The following is a 24,561-nucleotide window of genomic DNA, read 5'->3' on the forward strand; positions in this document are numbered from 1 at the left end:
TAACTTCAAGTTTCATGAGGGCAAAAGCCGCGTGACTCCCCCTTGTATTCCCATAGCTAATACCCAGCAGAATGCCTTGATGGGCACTGAAAGAACTCACATACTTATTGTTTACTTCTTTTATATTTTAGAAAGCTTAGGTCAAGATGAGTCATGTTTTACTAATCTTAACAACGGAACCAAAGATCAAAACCCTCCATACTTACAAGCTAAATTGTAGTCCTTGCAAATATTTTACCCTGACATGTCACATCTTTCCTGGTTACGATTCAGGCAATTAGACTGATAACCAGGACAGGTATCAGGAGATGCCACAGCTGAGGGTTTCAAAGCTGTGAAGGACTGGAGGAAGACCAACACTGACAGTGGTAACATTACACATGCAGCAGTTAGTTACCAGAAAATATGAAGTGTCCCCATAACTCACAAAGTAAACCTCTCCCCCAATAAAAAGAGAAAAAAGGAAAAAAAAAATGTGCATGGATACTAATCTGCTACAGCCCTTCCCATATGTAAACTTGAATAAGGCTATAAAAGGAGGCACACTGACCCAAAACACTGGCTCTTTATGGATGTTTTATATGGTTTTACAAGTTGAACTCTCAAACAGAATAGCACACTCTTAAGCAGGAGTCATGCCTTTTTATCAGTATTAATATTTATATTCAATTATTTGCACTGCATATCCAAATGTTTGTTGTCTGATCATTTCTGAAAGTAGAAATAAGAGTTACTAACTAGTTACTTCAGGTTTTTGGATATTCTTACTGTAGCAGAGCCACCAGATATGAGACTTGTGCTGTCAGAAGCTATTCATAACATAGGTAATTTACAAAATTAGAAGCTACAAAAATTGATTCTACATAAATGTTTTATTTCTCAGGACGTAGAAGATTAGTGTTCTCTTTTGAATGAATATATCAGTTTTGTGATGATCTCAGTTCTACGCTAAAATAAAATTGCTTAGAACCAGCAATAAAAAATGTGACCTATGTCACTTTTTTTCCCCTACTACTGCACCCAGAAAACTAAAAGAAAACAGATCTAAAAAAATGTTCTGATTGGGAAACGAAAACGAGAATCTAGAATTTATTGCTCAATTAATAACCTCTCTAGTAACTTCACTATACTGGCAACGGCAGCTAATGGTTTTATGAGATAAATGCTGCTTTAACACTGACTTAAATACCTTAATGTGTCTAGATAAACAAATTGATCATCCAGAGTTCTGTCATCTATTAACAGCAACCCTAATGATCTTATCTTTCTCTCACAGCTTACCACAAAGTAGTCTAAAATATTCTAATATAGCAATCTCGGTGAACAATATGGTACATATTATTTAAACCGTAAGTTACTTAGGTTAGCACTAAGCATTTTTGCCAGAACTATCACTTATGAAATCTTTTCCTCTATGGCTATCATAACTGTACTCAAGTCTAGAAATCTGTTAGTTTAGCCTATTATCTAAGGATGGATGATATTAAAACCAAAATAAGTCAGTTGGAAGGGTTGTTGTTGTTTAATGATTCCCAAAGCATTTTAAAGACTGCCTGTGTTAATTTATGGGAAAGGGGAAAATATATTATGCTGTGACAGCTGTTAATCTATTGCCTCTTGGCTCCAAATCCACCCTTCATTGCCTGCTCTCAGAGCGCAGAGCGGAACACTGGAAAGCATTCCTCCTTTGCAGTGAACACGACATTAACCTTTGTCAGTAGAGGATGCTGGAGGGACACTGCAGAAGGAAGGGGCTTTCTTTCCTAGTTCCAGTGTGCCTGTGTTTGCTTCTTCTTGGCCCTATCACCCAGCTACAAGCAGTGCAAGCAGGGGACATACAGCAGTGCTCTGGCCCAGCTAGATGTCCCAAACCAGAGACTCGCAGTGAGCTCACAGCCCCAGCCCAGTATATACTTCACCATGGCCTGCTAACATGGACACTACACACCCTAGGCTTTGTTCCGCTTGGCGAGTGAGCATGTTCCCACTACCGGAATCCCTGTGTGTGTCCATCCACCAGCCTGGGCCTGCCTGAACCGCTGAGGTGTTCTTTGTCTGCCAGTCTCAAGCTGCCTATAATCTGGAGAAGGGTTTCCTGCTTGCCTAGCCCCTGTGGACCAGCTCTGGCCTGGACAACTCAGCAAACTTCTGACATCCAGTGGGCTGCAACCATACCTTCTACAATGAGGTCTGAATCCCAGCCTAGAGGAGGGGGCTCCCTTTCCAAGTCTGTTCCTGCCTTGTATTGGTTTGCTACGGCCGCCATATCAAAATACCATAGACTAGGTGGCTTAAACAACAGAAATTCATTCTCACGGTACTAGAGGCTGAAAATCCACGATCAAGGTGTCAGCAGGTTCAGTTTCTTGTGAGGCCTCCCTCCTTGCCTTGCAGATAGCCACCTTCTTGCTGGGTCCTCACCTGGTCTTTCCTGTGTGTGCATGCTTCCCTAGTGTCTCCATATGTTCTCAACTCTTCTTATAAGGACACCAGTCAGATTGGATTAGGACTCAAACCAATATTTATTTTAACTAATCACCTTTTGAAAGACTATCTCCAAATGCAGTCACAGTCTGAGGTACTGGGGGTTAGGATTTCAACATAAATTTTGGGGGCACACAACTCAGCCCATAACACTTGGGTACTCTCACCCTATTAAGACATTGTTTAAAGTTCTTTTTACCCATTTACGGTTAATCCTGTTCATGTTTTCATTAAGTTTTTCTTGTTCAAATTACTTTGTGGTTTCTGCCTCCTGATTGAACCCTTTGATACACACTGTTGGTGCAGTCATGTTGTTTGAACTGAAGACCCCACATTCTACGTTCACGTTTTTATAACTTCAGCATTCCTGTAGTTTTGTACCTTTCTGATTTAGAAGTAAAATGTAATTTACAGAATTATACTATAGCTCTGCTGAATTCTCTGCCCCTTATTACTCTCAACCACCGTGACAACTGTACCGATGAAGAACATGAGGTCCTATGGTATAACACTAAGAAACTGGTTAACAGAAGTTTTATATACTGCTAAAGTGACAAGACATACATAACCAATTCCTTGCTATGAGAGAAGACCCAGGCTGATGCTTAAAAGTGTTGCTTTGGGGCATATGAAGAATTAGATGTCAGACTGTCTACTTCTTAGAGCTAAAGTTTTCATCATAAACAAAGCAAACCAAATTCAGGTAGCTCTGAACACAGGGATACTATCCACCTGATATTTTCTGAAGCCCCAGCATTTCCCACAAAAATGTTCTACTTCAATAAAACTATGACATTGGATAAGTTTACAGAAAGCAATGTTTCAAGACCTCCGTCTTGGCACTAGGGATGCTCACTATTACTCAATTGGTTATTGTTGCTACGTATTTTCAGTAAAAAGAGGAAAGAGCTAGAAATATGGGCCTATTTACCTTTTATTATATGTATGTATAATATAGATATGTGTAAATATATGAAAGTTTATACTAATAATTCCATTTTAAATTTAGGACTACAGGTTGCTTATCTTCTTCCTAGTGGGAAGGGTCACTGGAGGGCTTCTGGAGTACTATCACACCTTGTCACCAAAGTACTATCACCTTGTCACCAAAATGAGGGTCTTGCCTTTAATAACTCATTAAGCTTTTTGTTTTTTCATGTGCTTTTCTGTATATTGTATATATATTGCTTCACATCATAAAAAAAACGCTTTTAAATAACTAAAATTGCAAAGTTAAAGGGTCTAAGATAATATGCTCCTTCATGCCCTAGTATGAAGCAGCTTTATATTTTAAGATATCCACAAATATAAACCCCATGAAAAGACATGGGGGACCCCTAAATGCATATTAGTAAGTAGCTTTTTATACTTTTATAGATGGTGATAAAATGTTCTTGAAAAAAAATTGATTACATTACACTGTGCTAAGACTACTGACTGGGAAGATAGTTTGCTAGACTGAGGAAACATTTTATTTCGTTATCTATTCAATCATTTAAATCACTTACTGTTGCCTTTTTCCTCTTCTACTTTTAAGACTCCAGTATTCTTGGTCTTCAGTTAATCAGGGATTTCACTTTTTTTTCCCCTCCTGTATATTTCCTTTCATGGAACTTAGTAGACTCAAGTCCCAAAGGACTAAATATTCTACTTGTACCAATATCTTGCTCTGTGATTTCTGAAGCAAGCCAATTCCCCTTCTATAAGATGGAAATATATCCATGGAGGTTACATATGTTGATCAAGAATTGTTCTGAAGGATGTTCATGATGTATTGATGGAAAATAGAACTCAGGAAATAGTCACATTTACTTCTAGGTTAGCTAAAGAGGTAAAACAAATTAAATGCTAAAAACTAAAGTCAGATGATAAATGCTGTAGAAAAAACTGGTGTGAAAAGTTCTTAAGATGGGAATTACAAGTATTAAAAACACTGTATATGTATGGTGGTCATGAGGGGGAGTTGTATTTATGATAGGCCAATGTCTTATTTACCTTCAGAATCTCTCCACAGTACTCAGGCATATAGTATTTATGCATTCAACAAATATTTCAGTCTCTACTATCTTTTAGGTATTAAGGAAGACTATTAAAAATAAAACCTAGTTCTAATACTATAGCCATTTTTAAACTAAGAATAATGTCCTATGAACTTACTCTCCAGAACCAACACTATTGTTTGTTAACACACACTGAAAACATATTGGACATTTTCAGCTGGCTCTCAATGCACTGTTTGTCAAGTGTTTCTTGGTCCTCATAAAGGCTAGGAATCAAATCCTTTTGGTGTTGTATCCAACATGGAACACGGCAGGAAAAGCTACGAGAAAAGGACCAAGGCCCTACCCACTTCCCATTCTTCTTCCTCCACTCAGATTTTAAGGCAGCATATGCAGGAAAAAATTTAAGTCAACATTATTATCTTAAGACATAATTAGCTTGCACTTTTCTCTAACTGTACCAAGTCCCTTTTGACCCTCCCCACAAGATGTAAATCAATCCCTGCATTTATATTTTTCTTCTCTTCCCACTCCCAATTAAAAAACATACTTAAAGCAAAATCATGAAAAACAACACTTTAGTTTTTTATGCAAGTCCAATTTTTAGATTTAATTACATGCACAACCTACAGTAATTATACTGCTTATTTGCTAAAATGTTATTGGGAAGTTATATAACTCATCATTTCAAACTGTTTATTACCATAAATGGAGTGTTTACAGTTCCCTAGTCAAAAACCACCACCACTTGTAAGTTACCTTCCTTACTTATGGTAAGAGCCTTTCAGGTGCAGAAATTCTCTTAAAAATTGAACTTTGTCCTGACACCAAGCTGGACTTAAGGAAATGCCTGGAGGCCACAAAGGGGCATTCTGACAATATCACTGTGTAAAAAACTGTACAATTCTGAAGGACAGCCTTGTCTTAGTAACATTTTAGGGCTTTATTTATTAACACCATTTTTAGTATAGCACAAAAAAAGACAGCAGACATTAGGAAACACTTAATGAATAGATAGTGTTTCTTTTTTAAGTTATAGATGTACTAGCTTCCCATTTTTTCAAATACTTTCCCTTAAAGCTGAAAAATGAATATGCCCCATAAAATATTAACCAGGGAGAAGTGAAGTCTGATTGAAAGTTTAAAAGGTAATATTTACTATCCAGATTTCCCATATACTCCTGGACCTCCCATATGCAAAGCCTCCATTATCAATATCCTCCACCAGAGTGGTACATTTGTTACAATTGATGAACCTATGTTGACATCACCTAAAGTCCATAGTTATACCTTAGGGGTCACTCTTGGTGTTGTTCATTCTATGGGACAAATGTATAACGACATGTATCTACCATTATGGTATCACAGAGAGTCTTTATACTGCCCTAAAAATCCTCTGTGCTCTGCCTATTCATTCCTCCCCTCCGCTAACCCCTGGCAACCACTGATCTTTTTACTCTCTAGTTTTGCCTTTCCCAGAACATCATATACTTGGAATCATACAGAAGCCTTTTCAAATTGGCTTCTCTCACTTAGTAATATGCATATAAGGTTCCTCCATGTCTTTTCACGATTTGATAGGTCATTTCCTTTTAGCAAGTTCCACTATCTGGACGCACCACAACGTATCTATTTACCTGCTGAAGGACATCTTGGTTGATTCCAAGTTTTGGCAATTGCGAATAAAGCTGCTATAAATATCCATGTGAGGGTTTCTGTGTGAACATAACTGCTTTTTAGTGAATACCGAGGGGCATGGTTACTGGACTGTATGGTAAGAGTATACTTAGTTTTGTAAGAAACCACCAAACTGTCTTCCAAAGTGGCTGTACCATTTTATATTCTCATTAGCAATGAATGAGAGTTCCTGTTGCTCCACACCCTCACCAGCATTTGGTGTTGTCAGTGTCCCAAGTTTTGGCCATTCTAATAGGTGTATAGTGGGACCTCATTGTTGTAATTTGTATTTACCCTAGCCTTTTTGTTTTTTAAAGTTACTTCATTAATGTGTGTATAGACATGTGGTGGCAAAACCAGTCATGTTATTCCCTTTTTACAGCTAAGTAAAAGGAGAATGAGGAAAAGTTAAGTGAATTGGCCAAGATTACACCACTAGCATGTAGAATCTGACTTCAAAGTCCAAAACTACACCAAGCTATTCTGCCTCCCAACTGATATCTTGCTAAGAATTTTGGGGGGGGAAAAAAAAAATCAAGCAGAGGGTATTTTGGGTGGTAACAATGCGACCAGCAAAATGCTGAAGAGAAATAAATGAGACTTATACTAAGCAGATCACATAAGCAAAATGACATTTCTTAACTTAGTGAAGCCCAAAACAAAGGCAGACTTTTGAAATATCAGACAAAATACTCTAAGAAGCATCTTAATTGCACCACTATAAGCTTAACAGTGTTGGTAAAAGCCATAAATTCTGTAATACAAGGGTCAAACTTTTTGTATGTCCTGTCAAAGAATGGTCTTCTCATGTTTAAATTAATTCATGACACATCAAAATTATAGGAAATTAAAATTTTAGTGTGCATAAACCATGTTTTATTGGAATACAGCCACGCCCATTCATTTGCATACCGTCTATGACAGCTTTTGCACTACAGTGGTAGAGCTGAGATGTTGAGAGACAGACTCTATGGCCCACAAAGTATTTACAAGGGCCACATACTAATACATACATCATATTGAATGTATTATAAGGTTTTGAAAATAGCCGGCATTCCACTATTATTTTTATTATAAAAGAAAGTGCTGTGAATTAAACTATGATGTCAACCATCAAATAGAGTTATTTTATTAAATTTGTTGTATTTGGGGTAAATAGAAAACATTAGACACTTGATTCAGAGTCTGGGTACTGTAACAGGCTGGGGAGGAATTAGTCCTAGGTCAGTCCCACAGAGCTCTTGCACAAAGCTTAAAACTCAAATTAGAAAGTGTGAAGGAAAAAAAAAATTGAAGCAAGCAGTTTTACAGGCAAAAGCCAAGAGGCAGCTAAGATGTAAAGGAGGCTAAAAAAAGAGAATGTTCTGCATAGACTTTGCAACACAGCTTCAATAAAGAAAGTGGTTCGAATATGCTCCCCCTGCAACTCATTAAATTTTCCTTCTACACATCATGTATGGTTTGCTGTCCCTAGTCAAAATTGTTAATGGAGTCCATGTGCAAAGCTCACCTACTTGAGACGCACTCCTAAACTAACCCAAAATGTTAGCTAATTTGCTTCTGGCAAGAAATGTGCTCAAGGTGTCAAGCAATGCTCAAGAGCTAATGAAGCTGTTCACATGATTATGCTTTTCTCTCACATCTGGAAAAATTGTGAATAGCTAAATTTACAAAGCTGTACCCTAGAAAAATTCATCCACAACTGTAACAAAAGGTCAAGACATTAACCTCATTTAGAAGTCAAGGAAAATATGTAATTCTACAAGTTATTCCCTGTTTTGGGCACAAGCAAGAAGTGCTATAGGAGGGTAGTAACATGGAGAAACACAACAGAAATAGGCCTGAAGAAAAAAAAATAATAATCAGCCATGGCTAATAATGAGAAATACCAAAAAATTCACAGTATATTCCAGAGAATCATTAGACCTTCAAAAGGCTAATACAGAATAAACCCATATCAGTTCCCACATGACTATAAAACTACACCAATTACTACCTTTAAACTAGAGGTCATTGGTAGAAAAATAACTGAAGTTTCCTTTCAACTCTCAGAAAGCAGCTCCAATTAAAATCATTTTTGCTTAAGAATTAACCAACCCAGTTATTGTTAGAAGAAAAGAAGAGATGTTCTACATTATCAAAGGTTATGTTTTAAGTTTTAAAGAAATTTTTATATCAGGAAGTATGTTCCAAAAAATTCAATACCTTATCAGATAGGGAAACATCTGATGCTCACCTCAGAGTAATTAATTGCACAATGCCATTCTATTTTAGGAAAAACACAAGCTTCCCTTGCCTCAGTTTTCTCCTCTGTAAAATGGATACACCAGAACCTAAATCCTAAGTTTGAGATGTTAAATGACAATGTGTATATAGCGTTTACCACAATCTTAGCATATAAATGATTAATAGATTTATTATGATACATCCAGCAAGTCTCAATACTTATTGAGAACAAAAGGTAGCAAAATCAGATAAGGAAAATTTAAATTAGGTACATAGTCTCTCTCTCTCTCTCCCCCCTAGATACCTTTACTATTAAGGATATCCACCAGACAGTGCTTCTGTCTTTGACGTGTACACAAATCTCCTGCAGATCTTGCTAACATGAAAATTCTGACTCATAGGACTGGGATGAGGCTAAAGATTCCGAATTTCTAAAAAGCTCTGATGATCCTGATCCCGCCTGTCCAGTCTGAGTAGTGAGGCTCTGTAATTAACTATAGATGGGGATCAGCTGCAATTAGAAGGGCTATTTTGGTTGCAAGGGACAGAGACTCCACTAAAAGTTCACTCAGAAAAATTTAAGAAAATATGTGACCTGGAATAGATGCAACTCTGGAGCCGGGTCTCTGAGAGTCTCTTTCCCACTTTGCACCTGTTCCACCCTCCTCTTGCTCCTCTACCCAGGTTTCTCATCATCTCCTCCAGCAGATGTTCCATGGTGGAGGTGTTCCATGTTTTTAAAAAAGCTCTCTAGGGAGTTCTGTACCTCCCTCAGTAGAGAGCTCCAGTTCCACAATGGACCTTCCCAAGCCCTGTAACTTATACAAGCAAAAGGCTTTGGCTTGCAATTGCCTAGTCTCAGCCTCAAAAGTATCTTTTTGCCCCCTTGATCTTCAGCTAAATGGCTTACTCTTAACTTTCCTGGTCCCTTAAAGATTAGCACTCATCATTTAACATAAAAATTCGCAAAGTGATAATTAAGGTAATGATGGCACCATAAACTGAGTGTTTCCATGTAATGAATATCATTTAATTCACACAGCAACCACCCAAGACAAATATTTTTACCATTCCCATTTCACTGATAAGACTAAAACTTAGGGAGGTTAAGAAATTTGTGCAAGGTCACATAGCTAAGAGGAGCTAAGGCCCATCTAGTTATAATATTCATGTTCTTAACAACTCCATCCTGAAACAACTCTTGCACAGGCACTGTGAATCTGAACTCATAGGCATTGTCTTAGAGTGCTTGTTTTCTTGAAACTTCGTCAAAGATTATTAAACTTTTGGATTTTTGCCAGTGTGATAAAGAAATGATCTCATTGTAGTTTTATTCAAAGGATTGTGTATGTTTTCATATGTTTAAGGACCATTTGCACTCATTTGCTTTATCTGTTCCTATCTTTGCCCTTTTTTTCTATTAGGTTATCACTCTTCAGTTTTTAGTAGCTCTTTATAAATCAAGATTAGTTCTTATTCTGTGACATACAACAAAAATTTTTCCTAGTTTGTCTGAATATTTGGACTTGGCTTATGATGTCTTTTGCCATACAAATGTATGTCTTCTTTTAATTGCTTTTGGATTTTGAATCTTGTATAGGAACGTTTTCTCCATTCCTAAGAGCTTATACTATTTCTTTTTCTGTATTTAGAATTTATACTGAATTTGGAATGTATTCTTGTATATTATGAAGAACAAATCTAATTTTATCTTTTTCCATATGGCTATCCAGTTGTTCCAACACTATTTATTAAAAAGTCCATCTTTTCCTCACTGATTTGATAAGCCATCTTTTTCATACTCTAAATTTTTGACCAATGAAACAAATGCAGACATAATCCAACAGTCAAAAACTAAACAATCCAGATGTCCTTCAATGGTTGATTAAAAAGTTCAAGGTGGAAAAATTAACAGCAAGAATATCCAGAAAAAGTGCAGTAATTGGGTAAAGGGAAGGGCTGTCTAGCCCTAACAGATAATATGAAGTCTCTATAATTAAAAATTGTGGCAAAACTATAAATATCTTTACTCTTTCAGAAATCTTTCAGAAATCTCATCTCCATTCCAAAAAATACACGGGCAAGAATACAAAATAACCCAAGCATGAAGATACTATGTCATTATTTGTAACAGCAAATAAACTATCATTCGTCCATGCAATGCAAGGATATCCTCTACAGAGACCAGTCTATACTGAGTGACCAAGGAAAACTATTCAATCAAAAAGCATGAAGCAGAATGTTTCAATGTGATTCTTTCTTCATGAGTGGGCTGGCGGGGGCGGGGGCGGGGGGGGGCAAAACTAAAATGGATAGAAAATTTCCCAAACACACTATTTTCTAGTTTTCTTAAAGAAAAACTATTACCACAGTTACCTACAGAAGGAGGGAGGGGACCGAGTTCGCAACAAGATTTCTGTGAATATATCTTACTCTGTAGTTTTAGCTCTGGAAACAGGTTTTAAGTTTTTAATGCATTAAATTTTTAATTAAAATTTTTACTGAGATAATCGCAGATTCACATATGTGAGAAATACAGAGATCCAATGTCCACTTTGCCAGTTTGCTCCAACAGTAACATTTTGCAAAACTATAGTATAATATCACAACCAGTATACTGGCATTGATACAATCCATCCATCTTATTCAAATTTCCCCAGCTGTATTTGTATTCCTGTGTGTGCATGCACTCGGCTGTATGCAGTTTTATCACCTGCAAAGGTCCCTATATTCAACTGCATGTATAAAAAAGCCACAAGGATTCTTCAAGTTGACCTTTTATACTATCACTCACATCATTCCTGCCACCCCCCACCTGGGCCCTAACCCCTGAAAAACACTAATCTGTCCTCGAATCCTAAAATTTTGTCATTTCAAAAATATTACACAGTACTTTTGCTTCTGAGAAGATTGAGTAGACGTACTTTTCCCTATTCCTCCCATTAAGCACAATAAAATCCCTGGATATATAAAACATAAGAATGGTGAAGAGAAAAAGGCAGACAGTCTAGAAACCAAGAAACGACACGGTAGTCATTTTTGCCTCACATATCCCAGACTTGGAGCTGAAGAGGTAGGAAACCTGGAAGTCCCAATAGGCACAAACCAAAAAAAGTCCCAATAAAACTCCTCTCTCCCCCTCGCCAAAAGACCAGCAAACAGGCAGCCTAACAAGACAAAACATTTAGGCAATAACCACTCTATTCCAACCAACACCACAGGAAAAAAAAAAAACCCATGACAGCAAAGGTCAAGCAGGAGCCTGGAATTCCACCCTCTGAGACTTGAACAAGGATCCCTACCACTCTGGGTGGTACCACAGAAGGCCAAGCAGGGGGCTGGGACAAGCGCCCCCTCCTTCTAGTCAGCAAAGGCAACATGGGGAGTCTGAACTTCAGCCCCCAAACAGTAAGGCAGCACCCCTCTCTCTTCCACTGAGGCCTAGTGGAAACTAAGGACTTTCATCATCACTCACTGAGAACACCATGGCGTCCACAGAGAGAGGCAGAAATCCCACCCGTACCCAGCAGTAACTAAGAGCCTCCAGCCCCATGTCAACTGAGGCTGAGTGAGGAACCTGGACTTCTCCCTCCACCTGGCAGGAAAGAGGCAGTGCTCCTCCTCCTCCTGCTGAAACAGCATCAAACACAGCCAGTTAAAACCAAGTTTAAATAACACCCAGAGTCTTACAACCTAATGAAATATGTTGCAACATAGTCTTATAACTATAAAGATATCCAAGTTTCAACACTGAAATGACAGATATTACAGCTATCAGATAAAAGTACTTCACAGAACAATTATGAGTACATTTAAAACTCATGAGAAAATAGAAAGCCTCAGCAAAGAAACGGGAAGTCTCAGCAAGGAAATAAACAATACAAATAGAAATTTTAGAAGTGAAAATAACCAAAATAGAAAAACTCAATGGATGAGCTCAGTGGCAGAATGGAGGGGACAGAGAAAAGAATCAGTCAACGGGAAGACAGAACATAAAACACCCAATCTGAACAACAAAAAATACTGAAAAAAAATGAGCACAGCCTCAGTGACCTGTGGGACTATAACAAATAATCTAACTTTTGCGTCATTAGATTCACGGACGGCGAGGTGAAACAGGGTGAGTCTGAAAAAGTAATCAAATAATGGCTGAAAACTCTCCAAATTTGCCATAAGACAAACCTACAGATTCAAGAAGAAGAAAAAAAAAAAAAAGCCAAACAGGATAAACCCCCCAAAAATCCATGCCAAGAACATAATTAAACCTCTGAAATCAAGATAAAGAAAAAAAAATCTTGGGCCAGCCCCGTGGCTTAGCAGTTAAGTGCTTGTGCTCCACTACTGGTGGCCCAGGTTTGGATCCCGGTAGCGCACCGACGCACCGCTTCTCCGGCCATGCTGAGGCCGCGTCCCACATACAGCAACTAGAAGGAGGTGAAACTATGACATACAACTATCTACTGGGGCTCTGGGGGAAAAAAAGGGAGGAGGATTGGCAATAGATGTTAGCTCAGAGCCAGTCTTCCTCAGCAAAATGAGGAGGATTAGCATGGATGTTAGCTCAGGGTTGATCTTCCTCACAAAAAAAAAAAAAAAATCTTTAAAGCAAGTAAGAAAAATGACAGCTTACCTATAGAAAAAAATTAGGATAGTAAATTTCTCATCAAAAACCATGGAGGCCAGAAGTGGCACAATGTTATTCAAGCACTGAAATAAAGGAACTGTCAACCTACAACTCCATATCCAGCAAAATATCTTTCAGAAAATAAAGGGGAAATCAAGACATTCTCAGATAAAGAAAAACTAGAATTTTTCACTAGCAAATCTACCCTAAAAGAATGGCTGAAGTGAGTTTTCTAATCAGCAAGCAGATAATAAGAATAACCCTAGAACATTAGGAAGGAAAAAACAAAATAAACGAAAATATAGCTAAGTACAAGAAGCTTTCCTTCTAAGTTTTCTAAATTATATTTGATGGTTGAAACAAAAATTATAACACTGTCTGATGTGGTTCTAAGTGTATATACAGGAAATATTTAAAACAATATTATAGAAAGGGGCGAGTAAAGAGACCTAAGGAGAGAGAAGCTTTCTATACTTCAAGTGAACTGGTAAAAGGATGATACCAGTACACCACGATAATTTACACAAATTTGGTAATACCTAGAGCAACCTCTAAGAAACATATATAAAGAGAAATCCTCATTGTAGATAAATCAAAACTCTAAAATATATTCAAGTAACCCACAGGAAGGCAGGATAAAGAAAATGGAAAATGCTGGGGCCAGCCCAGTGGCTTAGCGATTAAGTTCACATGCTCAGCTTCGGCAGCCCAGAGTCTGCAGGTTTGGATCCTGGGCGAGGACCTACACCACTCATCAAGCCATGCCATGGTGGCGAACCACATACAAAATAGAGGAAGACTGGAACAGATGTTAGCTCAGGGACAATCTTCCTCAAGCAAAGAAAAGAAAAAAGAAAGAAAACAGAAAATGAGAGGAAAAACAGAAAACAAAAAATGGCAGACTTAAGCACTAACATAAATGGTTATATTAAATGTAAATGGTTTAAATACACCAATTAAAGACAGAGCTTAGCAGAGCAGGTTAAAAATTATAGCCCAACTATATGCTGCTTACAATAAACTCACTTCAAATATAATGATATAGGCAATTGAAAGTATATGTAAGGAAAAATATTATGCAAACATAGGAAATCAGGCGTGACTATACCAATAAAGTAGACTTCAGAGCAAAGAAAATTACTAGAGAAAGATTACATAATGATAGAAGAAAGTCAATCCACCAAGAAGACACAGCCAACCTAAATGTGTTTGCACCATAAAACAGGCTGCAAAATATGTGAAACAAAACTCATAAAACTGAAAAGAGAAATATATCAATCTACAATTATAGTTAAAGACTTCAACACCTCTCTCAACAAGTACTAGAACAAAAAGACAAAATCAGCAAGGATATAGAAAAACTCAACAACAACATCAACTAACAGGATCTAATGGGAACACAACCCAACAGGATACACATTCATGTGCCATCATAGCACATATCAAGACAGACTGTATCCTGGGCCACAAAGTAAACTTCAAAAAATTTAAGGGAATTGATATCACACAGAGTATGTTCTATCACAATAGAATCAAACTAGAAATCAACAAGACAACAGACAATCTCCAAACATTTGAAAACTAAATACACTTCTAAACAGTCAATGGATCAAAATGGAAGTTAAGAGGGGACAGCCCAGTGGCATAGTGGTTAAGTTTGCGCACTCTGCTTCTGGTGGCCCAGGGTTTGCAGGTTCAGATCCCGGATGCGGATCTACACACCACTCATCAAGCCATGCTGTGGCAGGTGTCCCACATAAAGTAGAGGAGGATAGGCACAGATGTTAGCCCAGGGCCAATCTTCCTCAGCAAAAGAGAAGAGGATTGGCAACAGGTGTTAGCTCAGGGCTAATCTTCCTCACTAAAAAAAAAAAGGAAGTTGAGAAAATTTTTAAAAACGTTAAACTGAATAAAAACAAACACACAATATGTCGAGATTTGTGGGACATAGCTAAAGCATTGCTGAGATCGAAATTTACAGCACTAAACGTACAGATAGAAAGTCTTAATCTAAGCTCTCACTTCAAGAATGTAGAACAAAAACCCTATGTAAGCAGAAGGAAGGAAATAATGAAGATAAAAGCAATTATCAATCAGATGACAATAGGAAATCAAAACAGAAAAAAATTAAAAACTCGGTTCCTGGGGGAAAAAATTGGTGAGCTTCTAGCAATGACAGAAAGAAAAAGACAAAATCACCAATATCAAGAATTTTCATTCACTATAAATATATACAATCACTATAGATTCTGCATCCATTAAAAATATGAAGGAATACTATGAACAAGTTTATGCTCATAAATTCAACAGCTTACCAAGAAAATTCACCAATTCCTCAAAAAACGCAAGTCACCCAGTAAGAAACAGATAATCTGAATAGCCCTGTATCTACTAAGGAAGTCGAATTTGTAACTTAAAAACACTAAAAAAAAAAAAAAATCAAAAAACTTCCATGGTTTCACTGAAGAATTCTAGTAAATGTTGAAAGAATTAACTACAATTCTACACAACTGCTTCCAGAAAATAGGAGGCAATATTTTCCATTTTATGAAGCTGACCTTACCCTGATACCAATATCAGACAAAGACAGTACCAAAAAAAATACTCTAGTTACAAAAATCCCTTAACAAAATATTAATAGGATTTGGCAATACACAAAAAAATTATACAGTATGATCAGGTGGGGTTTATTTCAAGGATGCAGGGTAGTTCAACATTCAGCAGTGGCTTATGTGGTTCAGCTCTTCTAAATATCTTGACCATTTTTTGTCCAGAAGTTCTAGCAATGGCTGAGAGTGGAGTGTTTATGTCCCCAAGTAAAATTGTTGACGTCTGTTTCTCCTTTCAGTTCTATTAATTTCTGCTTCATTTTGAGGCACTGTTGTTTGGTACGTACACACTTAGTACCAATTATGTCTTTCTGGTGGATTTACTCTTATCATTAGGTAATGTCATTTCTCTGTCTCTAATAATTTTTTTTCACTCTGAAATCTAACTTATCAGGTAATACAGTCCTTCCTACTATTTTTTTTATTAGCATAGTATAATTTTTCCATCCTTTTACTTTCAAGTTACATATGGCAGTGAATTTGAAATGAGTTTCTTGAAAGTGGAATATAATTGGGTCTTTTTGTTTTACCCACTATGCCAATCTCTGTCCACTGGTTGGTGCATTTAGAAATTTTTTAAGTAATTATATATTAGTGCTTAAGTCTGTCATATTATTGTTTTCTATTTGTTTCCTCCGGCTCTCATCCTCCTCCTCTCCTTTACTGTTTTCCTTCAGGTCACTTGACATTTTTGGTACTCCATCTTGATTTCTTTAATGTTTGAATGCATCTCTCTGTATAGTTTTGTAATGGTCGCTCTGGGAATTATAATACATATATGACTTAACAGTTTACTGATAAACAATTTATCACCTCAAGTGAAGTGTGAAAGTTTCACTTTTCTCTTAGGTCCTTTTACCTCCCTTACTTTTACATATCATTGTCTTGAGTATTACATGGTGTTATAATTTATTTCAATCATCAAGTATGATTTAGTCATGAGGAAAAGTTTAGTCTCATATGTACTCATTTATGCTCTGTTCCTTCTTCCTTCCTGACACTCCAATATTTCTTTATTATCTCCTTTGTTTCAAGAACTTCAGGCAATCTTTAAGTGAAAGTCTGTTAAGCAACAAGTTCTTTGTTTTCCTTCATCTGAGAATATTTTTATTTCTTTTTTCCTGAAGGATAGTTTTACTGGATATAAAACTTGCAGTTTACAGTTCTTTTCTTTAAAAGCACTTAAATATTTCAGGATGTGGGTCAGAAAATGCTAGATCTGAGTGGTCTTCAGTTGGGTGGGGGGAGACAAGACACCCCACCACTGTGCTGTTCTAAACTAGCTCGTCATCTTATCACATTTTAGAGTTCTCCTTTGGTTGTCTCCTATACCATTTTTCCCTGGAACTTAAGTGTGAAATCTTTTAAACATATATATTTTAAAAGTCGATTCATCTCCAACCCAGTACTTTACAAGTCAAAAAGTGAAAACATGATGATGGTGCTATTCTGTCCCTCCTCTAAAAGGAACAGGGCCATGATGACCTAGAGCACTCAGCTTGAGGTCAGTAATAGTGACACCCAGGAATTCTCTTGTCAGAGAGCCCTGTCTCCAACCTGATCCACTCCACTCTCTCCAACTTGATCAATTCTACCCACCGCATTTTAAGGTGATGTGTAAAATGTATACATTTGCACTAATAAATTCTAACATGTTATATTATTTCCTTCAATGCAAGGGTGAAACAGAATCCAAAAGCAAAACTTAGTTTTCTTTCCTTCATACTTTGAAGATACCAGAACAATTTTGTTAAGAAATGTGTTTTACAAGGAGAAAAATATTGCAAACAGCATTGTGAGACCAGCCTCTCAGATTCCTACCCTTGTATGCAAAAGCCACACTCAAACCACCCTTTTAATTATCCTATGGAATGAAAATGAATTTTAAAATAAGCTGGTAGATATAGACTCATCTTTCTTTTATATCATATGTGAAGGCATTACAAAAAATTTGAAGAAAAAGCTTGTAATATAGTTCAACAGTTATGTAAATAGTTATCACTCTTAAGTAACCTTAAGCCATCAGCTTCTGTCATTTCATGTATTAATTATATTTTAAAATCAATTTAAAAATTTAACTTGAAAGAAGCCTTTTAAGAGAATAATGAGCCCAGCAGAAAAGATGCAACTCATATCTTTTAAAATTTGACTTTAAAAGTCTTCAATAACAAATTTTCTATGGGGCCCAAAGATGGCTTTATATCTCAAAAGTTGTGTATTATAGTTTATTTAGGCCAATCTCATTCAAAATTTCACAAGAGTGGCCACCTTTTGAAACATTGTGAAATGCAGTAAGACTAAAAGTAATATTCACGAACTTACACAATGAAGCATACTGTACAACTATCCATCAGATTTCATAGTGGTGACCATAGAATAAAAAAGACAGCACAGGTGGAAACTATCATCCCCATTTTAAGGCGAGAAAACTTTAAACACAGAAAGGTTAACTAGCTTGCCCAAGGTCACACAGCTAGTAAGAGGCAGAACCACTATTCCAATCCAGGCCATCACCCGAGTCCCTGCTCTTAAACCAACCACTATACTGCAGAGAGACTCTAGTCCTGGGAAATCACCAAAGGAGTGTCTATTGCAAGATAAAGACAAAATGAATGTAAAATCTATAAAATAAGGATTCTATTTTAAGTAAAGGACAAATAAATGCCATTCCATTCATTGACACTGGTACAGAAATAGCATGAAATTAAATCTTATTCTGACACTGCTAAAAATCAAAGGATGCAAATTCCACTGATTTAAAAAGATTTGTAAAGAAATTCTGAATAATATGCAACAATTTAAAAATATGCGAGCAGTAAGTACCAAAATAAAAAGAAATTTTACTGTTCCCATATACAGTGCATTAGCAAAGGATAAACAGAAGACAGGCTCAACGGTTTTTCTCAATCATTTGCATTTTTCAATTTGTAATAACTGCAAAAAATTTGCATCCAGACACTGGGATATCTTCAATTTTCTATCTAGTATGTTATTCAGAAGACATACAAGAAAAGCAGAAAGATTAATCATAAAGCAAACAATTTGTAGACTGCAAAAGTAAAAGAAGTTTAAAGATGGTTCCAAGTCCAATAACTAAATATCCCCTTCGGCTATAAGATAACCCCATTCTATTAAAAAAAGTCATTTGATGTTTTCCATCTATAAATTCTAGCTATAAAACCATGAAACTCAAAAGAAAGTACTTATAAAATGTCATCACTAAGAGAGAGCAATCAGGACTTTCATTGAACAGAACTTGGGAGAAAAACAGAAGAACCAGAGGATTTAAGTGGAAATAGGAAGAAAAACAACATCTTAAAGTTTTGTGTGTCTTTTTTTTTTTTAATGCAGAAATTAACATGAGGGTCATACTATTAGCCTATTCCAAGAGAAGTTTAGAAGCCATGCTGGAAGAAGTACATTGAGAAAACTCAATGACCTACTAGCAAGTCAGCCACTTCCTTTTCCTTCTCCCCCCTTGAAATGATCAACTGGGGCTATTACTCAGCACCTCTCCTTATTGCAAAAGGGAAACCAAGTCCAACATCACACCATTAAGTAAGGCTTAAGTGACTCAGACCTATACTGCATCATCACCTCAAGCAACAAAATGATTGTACCTTACTCATATTGTTTTGAGGATTTTTCCTCCTCTACTAAAAAAGAAGTGTAACCTTATGTCATTTATACCATGAAAAATAGAAACATTATAGTCTTAAAAAACAACCAGTATCTTCAGTTATGGACTGATGACCACATTGTATTTCAATGGGAGATATACAGGTAAAACTCATTTTTAAAGTCAAGGGACCTGAGATCTGGGAGTTATATGCCAAAATGGGGAAGTACTCCAACAATTCCTGTTGGAGTGGGTTGGGGAGGTTGTTGTTTTACATTAAGTCCCTGGAATTGCTGTCAATAAAATTTCAATCACATAAACTTCACTCCTAACTTTCCATCTCAGCAGAGGCCAAAGACCAAACTTGTGAAGATAGTCACTCTCACACTAAAGCAATTTTAAGATTAAAGATCCCTTTCTACTGTGAGTGCTGGAGGAAGAGGCTGGTAAGAGGGCACCACATGGAAGAAAAGCATACACTGGGATTGCAACCATAGCTCTACTCTCAAATATAAAAATAAGAGACTAAAGTTTTTAATTATGATAACTTTCCCCTTTGAAAACTAATGAAAATGAGTCCAGTAAAAGGGAACTGCCAAAATAGAGTGTAAGGAAAGCCACATTTCAACACTCCAAAAAGAAGGAATGGTCCCATTCCAGTCAGAATATGAATGCAACACAAATTATGCTATAAAATATTCTCCCTTTATGTGTACAGGTATGCTTATGTACACATGTATATTTCATTCACTCAAATCATTCAAAAATATCTAGAGTACTTACTATGTGCTAAGCATTGTTAAGATATATAGATGAATTAAATTCTGTCCTTAATGGAATTCTAGCCTAGTGGTAGAGAATGATGCATAAACAAATAACATCATCCTCTCAAAAATATCAAGATTACTTTTTTTTTTTTTTTTAAAGTACCTTGATTGACAAACCTAGTTTGCAAAATCAAGGTCTTAAGTAAAAGAGATAGAATATAAAAAGTGTGTTAAAAAAAAAAAATCACACACATACATGCATATATGCAATAGTAAATAAAAGTGTGAACTTACAAAAGAATCTTGAGTAATCACCATATAGAAATTTGGTCTTGTAGGTGGCCCTTTGCTTGTGTCACTTGTTCAAGAAAAATGTGGTGACATACAGATTTTCAAAGCCTATTTACTCATAAATTAATCTTATCCTACCATAGCTGGCCAGAGTCATCTGGATCTGGTCTTCCACCTGCATTAAGGGGAGATGGAACATAAACAGACCTCCTCTGCCTATGTTACCAGAAACCCATCAGCGTAACCATGGGAGTAGACAGCAGTATTGTCTGGTTCTACCATTTAAAGGCAACTGAAGGAAACATAAAAATAGACACACGTTAAAATGCTGCTGTACAAATATAGTAATTCAAAACCACAGCCAGGCAAAACTATAGAAGCCAAGAAATTCTAGTACAATATAGAAACTGCGTAGTGAGATCCACAAGATAGAGTAACATAGTAAGATCCACACAGCCACCACCCAATTCCCCTTTGCCATGCAACTAAGCCATTCTTAGAATGAGAGACTGCTAGATTTTAAAAAGACAATTTGGGCAGTGAAACTATACAGTATGATACCATGATGATGGATATATGTCATTATACATTTGTCCAAACCCCATAGACTGTATAATACCAAGAGTGAACCCTAAGGGAGACTACAGGCTTTGAGTGATTATGACGTGTCAACGTAGGTTCATCATTTGTAACAAATGTACCACTCTGTTGTGGGATGTTGATGATGGAGGAAGCTATGCATGAGTCAGGGCAGGAGGGATATGGGAAATCTCTGTACCTTTCCTTCAATTTTGTTGTGAACCTAAGACTGCTATAAAAAAAACAGACTTGACAAAAAAATATACTTTAATGATAATAATGCATTTCTGTTCACTTTTGTTCCCCTTCTCAGCTTATGTAAATACATTCCTCCTCTTTAACTGCAGAATAGGAAATACGTGTCTGAGTACCATATTGCTATCAAAAAATTGGGGAAACAAACTAGGGAGGGAAAAATATAGCTTCACTATCCATGCACAACTACTCACATTTTCATATTTCCTGCCAGCCTTTGTTCTGTCCATAACATTTTTATTTTCATTTTACCTAATTGTGATCATGATACACTATTTTAATAGCAACATGACAGTTCATTACAAGATTCAAAATCTTTGCTACTTTAATAGATGAAAATGGTATCTAGTTGTTTGCATTGTTTTAATTACTACTGAAACTGACCATTTCCCACCATACTAAAATTAAAACATTATTGTCAATCAGTTCAAGAAAGAAGGGAGGAATTGATATGTATCAAGCTTTATGTTTAAATACAAAAACTGAAAAAAGAAGTTTTAAGTAACAAAAGAGTCTTAAAGAGAGAAAAGTATATTTCCACTTCTCAATATTTAATCTGTACCCACGGACATTTCCCTTAAAAAATTTTACTTCAACAGCAATAAGGATTTTTTAAAGAATAGTTCAAGTTAACAATAAAAGTCCTTGATTAATTGGGACATGATTTATAAGAATTGCTGGAAGAATTCAAGAAAAATATCATCAGATTGGAGTGTTCGGGGAAAGTTTCAGATGGGAAATAGATTTGAGCTGGTTCTTAAACAACAAGTAAGGTTTGAACTGGTGTGGAAAAAAAGACAACATCCAGGAACCAGAGAGTAACTAAACAGGTTTAGCTCAAATAAACTTATAAACTGTTCAGGAAGGTGTGTCCTAGAAGATAAGTCCAGAAGAACAGAGACGACAGCTCACATGATGGGAGTTGGTGAGATACTTAAGGTAGAAAGACTCAACAGAAAATAAAAACAAAGGCTAAACAGAAAATAAAAATAAAGGCCTAACTCTTGGGAACTTACCTAAATAATGTGAAGAAATCTGAAGCGCTGAAAAAGAAGAGCTAAAGCATGAAGAACTTCAAGTAGGATGAAATTACCCAAATTTATCGAGGAGACACAGTTTCAAGGAGCAGGGAAATATCCCATGATACAGAGAGGTAGGCAACTGAGAAGAGGCAGACGGATATAACGGTCAAGACTTCAAGAATTCATTTTCACTAGGAAGGACAAGCCGAGACACCTTGCATATTTTGCAGTTTACCTTTTCTAAAAAGAGATCAGCACAAACCTGAGTTCCCCTATTGCTAACATATAGGGAAACTGAAAATCAACAAGTCGCTTCTAAGAGTGGTCAGGTTGATCTCATAGAGGTCACGCCTGAGCCAGATCTTGAAGGCGGTCAAGGAGGGAGTCACACACATATTTGAGGAACAGTATTCCAGGCAGGGAATGGCCACAGCACTGAAAGGAGCAGGACTGGCATATGTGAGGTCATGCAAAAAGGCTAGTGGCGAGTGGAAAAGAACAGGGAGTCAGGGATAGGTAAGACATGAAGCTCAAGGCTGACAGGGCAGATCTGATAGGTCACTGTAAGGACTTTGGTTTTTCTGCTGAGTGAATTGGGGAGCCACTGGCGAGTTCTTAGCAGCAGAGTGAGAAGCCACCCGGGTCAGAGTACTTAGCCAAGGAAGAACAACTCAGTGACTGGAGCTGCTCCTGCAGTACTTTCTGTGTTCAGCAACAGTGTTGAAGAACTGGCATTCACTGTGTTGGCTAAACTTGTAATGAGCTCACACTGAGCCTCCATGGCACGTGTGCCATGAACCGGGAAGAGGCCTGGGCCCAGGGCATAGGAAACACCTGGTTCTGTTGACTCCAAATGAGGTAGCTTTCCCATTTACTCAGAGGTACCACACAAATATTATCATTTTTCTAAGTGTGCCATGACATGGAAAAGATTAGGAAGCACTTTTCTAGAGGTAAGCGAGCATTTATTACCTACATGAGCAAATTAATTACAATTTTACAGGAAAAAGAACCAAGAAATAGAATTACATTTTTATAAATCTTATTTATAGGAAAACAAATCTTCGTTGTTGGAATTCAAGTTACCTTTGGTTTTTATATTTTGGCAAAACAGGAAATAAAAATGAAGACAACCAATTGAAGACTTAACATCCTTTACTCAGATCTACTTGTAACCATCTCCTTATCTGTTCAACAATTATAGCTTTGGTATAGCACTTTAGTAAATACTGCATGTGAAAATGAATTAAGTATATATATTAGAATTTACTGTCCATGGAATAGCATAGGCCATTCTATTTTTCAAATTTAAACAATTCAGTTGTAAGTATTAAAAGCATCCAATAGTTCATAAAACTACCAATAAAAATTTATTAACACCCACGTTTGGTTTTATTAATTGATTTACAATAAAGATTATATTTTGTTAGCCAAGAGATTAAAAATATTTATCACATGTATACATAGGTATACACATACCATGTGTATCTTATTTGTGTAATACATACACAATAAGTGTAGATCCACTTTCTAATTGTAATATTGACCATCACCAATACACACATACTCTCCAACTGTCCCTAAATAAACATGGTTTAAAGTAGCACCAGCACAAGCATTAAATCTTATCTTTTATCATGGAGAAAAGACCACTAAATGACGACCTTGTATAACTGCATCACATGTAGCATGGCATTCTACAAAACAGCACTGAAAAGAAAAAAATCTACTGTCAGCAACTTCCACATTCTTTCTAGTTTTCTTGCTCCATCTCTGTACCACTGTATACCAGAGCAAGGGTCCACAGTGCCAGAGTTGCACCAAACCTCCTTATGAGAAACACTAGTAAACAGCATAGATGCACAAGATCGCCACCTGAGCACCTAATACTAGCATACCTAAGACTAATGAAAGAGTTACCCAAAATAGCCACATGCCACAAATCAAGAAAGCCAGATAGTGGCAGCCTCCAACTTACTAGAGGTTTTGTTACTGTATCAACTATCTGAAAAATCACAAAACAATATCTGTTATTTTTCTGAATTAACAACATTTAAAAAATAGCAGGAGGTTGATAAACATGATAAAATGTATCATACTAAAATAAACAAAGAACCAAAACATGCTTCATCAAGAAAAACTGGAGAACTTCTCTTCAAATATATCCACTCCAAAAAGAAGCCTACCACCACCAATATAACAACCCTTTGGAAATTCTTAGTGCTATGATATGAAAGAAGTATCAGAGCAATAAATATTGGAAATGACTTATTTGCAGATAATGTCTACAGAAAAGATAACAGTAAAATCTATTGATATTAACATTTAGTAAAGAAGCCATGTTCTTAATAAAAACTGTTCTCATACCGGCAACTAGGTAGAAATTAACACAAGAAGCCTATGTACCA

General features: G+C 36.5%; 1 protein-coding gene across 6 annotated transcripts in view; it reads right to left on the reverse strand.

Annotated features, from left to right (window-relative positions):
• CADPS2 (calcium dependent secretion activator 2) overlaps positions 1 to 24,561 on the reverse strand; it is a 495,178-nt gene that overhangs the window by 430,119 nt on the left and 40,498 nt on the right. The window lies entirely within an intron of this gene.

The sequence above is a fragment of the Diceros bicornis genome, chromosome 3 (assembly GCF_020826845.1).
Source record: "Diceros bicornis minor isolate mBicDic1 chromosome 3, mDicBic1.mat.cur, whole genome shotgun sequence".
Lineage (NCBI taxonomy): Eukaryota > Metazoa > Chordata > Mammalia > Perissodactyla > Rhinocerotidae > Diceros > Diceros bicornis.